Consider the following 5,220-nt stretch of genomic DNA (forward strand, 5'->3'; position numbering starts at 1 on the left):
CATAGGTCTAGCAGGAAAACAAGAGAGACCTAATGGAGAACCAGGGGGAGCGGAGGAGGGAGAGAGAGTTGGGGAGAGAGAGGGATGCAAAACTTGAGAGACTATTGAATGCTGAGAATGAACTGAGGGTTGAAGGGGAAGGGGGAGGGGGGAAAAGAGGTGGTGGTGATGGTGGAGGGCATTTATGGGGAAGAGCACTGGGTGTTGTATGGAAAACAATTTGACAATAAAATATTATTGAAAAAAAAGGAAGTGTGGTAATTCTTTCCTTTGTTCTTTGGTATATAACATATCTTCCTTCTCTGATTTATTTCAAAATCTTCTCTTTCTCTTTTCAGCAGTTTTAATAGAACATACTTATGGGTTTTTAAATTTTGTTTTTGTGAGTATTCTTTTTCCTGGGAGATCTATGATCTGTGATTTCATGTGTTTTATTATTTATGAAAAATTCTGAACTATTGTTGCTTCAGACATTTACTCTGCCCATTCTGTCTGCCTTTCCTTGCCCTTGTGTGGCAGCCAACTCAGTTGCTACAAGTGAGCCAGGTCTAGTGTCCCAGCTCTCCTTGGACACACCTGTCTTCCCCCGGATCTTAGACTGTTTACTCTGCAGCTTCTGCTCCCTGATGGACTTAAGAAAATTTATGATTTTGTGGCTTATCTGGATTCTCTTGTTATTAGATTCGGAGAAAACTTCTCCTCTTTTGTTTCCTAGACCAAAGAGGAAAGTCTCTTGGACTTTTGAGAAGTTTATGACATTTGCCTTTAAGATGGCTTGGAAAACACCATAGATATTTTACCCAAACTTATGATTAATTCTTTTTTTTTTTTTTAACATTTACTTATTTTGAGAGACAGAGAGACAGAGCATGAATGGGGAAGGGGCAGAGAGAGGGAGACACAGAATCCGAAGTAGGCTTCAGGCTCCCAGCTACCAGTCCAGAGCCCAATGTGTGACTCGAACTCACGAATGGCGAGATCATGACCAGAGCATGACCAGAGCGGAATCGGGACGCTTAACTGACTGAGCCACCCAGGCACCCCTGATTAATTCTTACAGAGAAGAAGGTAGAAAACATGGTGACTACCTTCAGAATTAACTATCATTTTGCTACAAAATATTTTCAGTAGAGAAGAGGAACAAAAGTTGATAGTTTATGAACAGTTTGAATTCCACTGTCAGTATTTTATTGTCCAATGCCCTCTGTTAAAGGAAGAGAGCACTACTCAAATACATATGAAAGAAAGCTAAATTTATTGTCATTTATTATTAGTTGCTGTGCAAGAGGGAACTGTGTTTTTAGAATGCAAAATCTCTGAACAAAGCTAAGAGTGAGCTTACGGTGGGTTTGAGGAAGTGTGGAGTTTAGGGATCGCTGACATTCAGAGGTACTAGAAATAATTTATGATGGATAGGCTTAGTTGGCTTTAAAACTGTGACTGCTAGTTTATGGCTTGAGCTACGGGCAAAGAACAGTTAGTTAGTCATGTGCTTCCTTTCCTGAATTTAGAAAAGAGAAACTTTTTATTCTCACTCCATACTTAACCCAAGATAAAAACCAGTTTACGCTCATACATAGCTATTATTTGATTGCATTTGATGAATTGAGACGGTTCTGAGAAATGGGTGTTGTGTAACAAAATTGGGGTCATATAGTGACAAAGGTCATAGAACATTAGTGTGCCAGTTAGGATTCCTGGCTGCAAACAACAGAAACCAACTGGCTATTTTAGGGCACAAAGAGGGGAATTGATTAGCAGGATATCAAGAATCACAGAATCAATAAGATGTTAGAGAACTATGCTTGAAAACTGGGCAGTGTCAGAGATGTGAAGAAGTAGGATGTGCAAGGGACAAAGCTATCATCTACTAGGGACGCTATGCCAAGGATGGGAGGGCTGGCACAAGCCACTGCCCCAGAGGATCCAGACACTCATTTTCTTATATGTTTAATTGGCAAATATTTATTGAGATCCTACTACATGCTAAATTCTGTTTCTAGGTAAATTAAAAAGTAAATATATGTCAGATGATAATAAATACTATGGGAAAAATATGTTCTATCCCCAGTGTAAAGGGTTATGAGCTGTCAGGAGTTGGAGACATAGCTGCAACTTGATATAGGACATTCAAGGTGGCTCTATGTAACATTTTCCACAGAGCACTGAAGAAAAAGTAGTAGAAAATCATGTGAATATGTGAAGGAAGAGTGTTTCAGACTGAGGAAATGGAAAACGCAAAGGCTCTGAGACACAAAAGAATTAGGGGAACAGCATGCAGTCCAACTTGGTTGGGACAGTTGGGGAGGGGAGAATGGGAGGTGACAAAGTCAGTGACACTGGGGGTTGGGTGAATGGTTAGGTTACACAGGATCTGGAAATCCATTCTAAAGACCTTGGCACTTATTTACTTTTTTCATAGCTTTATTGAGATTTAACTGAAATATATCACTGTATATATTTTAAGTATACACCATAATGTTTTGATAGATGTATATTTTGTGAAGTGATCATTGTAGTAAGTTTAGTTAGCATTCACCACCTCACATAGTTGTAAGGTTTTTTCTTGTGATGAAAACTTTTTAAAAATAGTTTATTGTCAAATTGGTTTCCATATAACACCCAGTGCTTCTCCCCACAAGTGCCCCCCACCATCACCATCACCCCCTCCCTCCCCCTCCCCCTTCAGTCCATGGTTCATTTTCAGTATTCAGTAGTCTCCCTTGATCTGTGTTCCTCACTCTTCCCGCTCTCTTTCCCCCTTCTTCTCCCCATGGTCTCCTGCCAGGTCTCTCCTGTTAGACCTATGAATGCAAACATATGGTATCTATCCTTTTCTGCCTGACTTATTTTGCTTAGCACGACACCCTCAAGGTCCATCCACTTTCCTACAAATGGCCATATTTCATTCTTCCTCATTGCCATATAGTACTCCATTGTGTATATATATATATACCACATCTTCTTAATCCATTCATCAGTTGATGGACATTTAGTCTCTTCCCATGATTTGGCTATTGTAGAAAGTGCCGCTATGAACATTGGGGTACATGTGCTCCTATGTATCAGCACTTCTGTATACCCTGGGTAAATGCCTGGCACTGCTATTACTGGGTCATAAGGGAGTTCTACGGATAGTGTTTTGAGGAACCTCCACACTGTTTTCCAAAGTGGCTGCACCAGTTCACATTGCCACCAACAGTGTAGGAGGGTGCCTGTTTCTCCAAGAAGAAAACCAAAACGGGAGACATCACAATCCCAGACTTCAGCCTCTACTACAAAGCTGTCATCATCAAGACAGTATTGTATTGGCATAAAAACAGACACATGGACGAATGGAATAGAATAGAGAACTCAGAACTGGACCCACAAGTATATGGCCAATTAATCTTTGACAAAGCAGGAAAGAGTGTCCAATGGAAAAAAGACAGCCTCTTCAACAGGTGGTGTTGGGAGAGCTGGACAGCAATATGTAGAAGAATGATGAGAACTTTTAAGATTTACTCTCTTAGCAACTTTTAAATACACAGTTTGGTATTGTTAACTATAGTCACCATTAGTACTTTACATCCCTAGGACCTATTTATCTTGTAAGCGGAACTCTAAACTTTTTGGTCAGTTTAGTCCTATAACACAAATTGGATACCAAGACTACCAAGACTGTGTGATTGGCACAATACAGAATTCTCTAAAACTAGGAAGGGGAATTAGATATTGTGTAGACACAAACACTAATGCATACCCACTAGAGTCAGCAATTACAATGTTGTTTCATTTTGTCATAGGTCCCAGAAGCATATGATATAGAGGGCCACAAATTCTTCCCATTCTTATGTGCACACCTCTTTCCAGGGTCACTTTACATAGGTTCCTCTCTAAAGATAATGCTTATTTCTTTACTACTTGAAAATGAACACATAAAATTACTTAATTCAAAGGAACATTAATAAATACATCATAAGCAGTGGTTTGGAAAGTGCTTGTACATTGGGACTTACATTGGCATTCACTGCTTCTGCAACTCTTGCAAGCACAACTATGTGAAGAAACTTAAGCTCTTGCACTGAATAGTGAAACACGTAGCCCCATTAACCAGACATCACTCTACTGACAGATAGCAAAATGACAGACATGAGGAGATGCCACTCTAGATCATCAAACCCCCAATTAATTTTCCAGCTGATTCCAGTCATGTTAGACAGTTATCTAACCAGAACTGGCCTAGTAAGCCCTTCAAATTATGATCTAAATAAAATGGTGGTTGTTTTATGCCACTAAGTTTTGACATAATTTGTCACATAGTAAAAGCTAATTGATCATCTATTGATCCACTGCAATTCTAGTCAAAAGCCCAGCAAGTTATCTTATGGATATTAATAAGCTGATTCAAAAGATTATATGAAGAGGTAAAAGATCTATAACAGCCTATACAATATTGAAGGAGAAAAATCAGAGGAATGACACTATCCAGTTTTAAGGATTATTATAAAGTTATTAATCAGGACGTTGTATCTTGGTGGTATTGATATTAGATAAAAAAAATAGATAAACAGATGGATGGAATAGAATAGAGAGCCCAGAAACAGACCAACACAAACATGGTCAATTGCTCTTTTACAAAAGGAGCAAGGAAAATACAATAGAGAAAAGACAGTCTTTCAACAAATGGTGATGGACATCCACAAAATGAAAATGTAAAAATGAATCTAGACAAAGATCTTCATGAAAATAAATTCAAAATGGAAACGTAAAATGCAAAACAATTTAACTTCTAGACTATAACATGGGAGTGTACAGCCGTGACTTTTTAGACACAAAACCAAAGGCACAATCCATGAAACAATTGATAAGGTGGACTTCACTAAAATTAAAGAATTATGTTTTGTGAAAGACAACGTCCAGAGAATGAGAAGACAAGTCACAGACTGCAAGAAAATAATAGCAGAAAGACGTATCTAATGAAGAACTGTTATCTAAAATGTACAAAGGACTCTTCAAACTCAACAATAAGCAAACAACTCCAATGAAAATGGTCTAGACCTTAGCAGACACCTCACCAGAGAAGGTATACAGACAGCAAATCAGCATATGAAGAGATGCTCTCATCATCTGTTATTAGGGAAACAATGAGATACCACTCCATGCCTAATAGAACGGACAAAATCCAGAACACTGGCAACACCAAATACTGGCAAGGATGTGGAGTGACTGGAACTCTCA

Source organism: Suricata suricatta, chromosome 4 (assembly GCF_006229205.1).
Source record: "Suricata suricatta isolate VVHF042 chromosome 4, meerkat_22Aug2017_6uvM2_HiC, whole genome shotgun sequence".
Lineage (NCBI taxonomy): Eukaryota > Metazoa > Chordata > Mammalia > Carnivora > Herpestidae > Suricata > Suricata suricatta.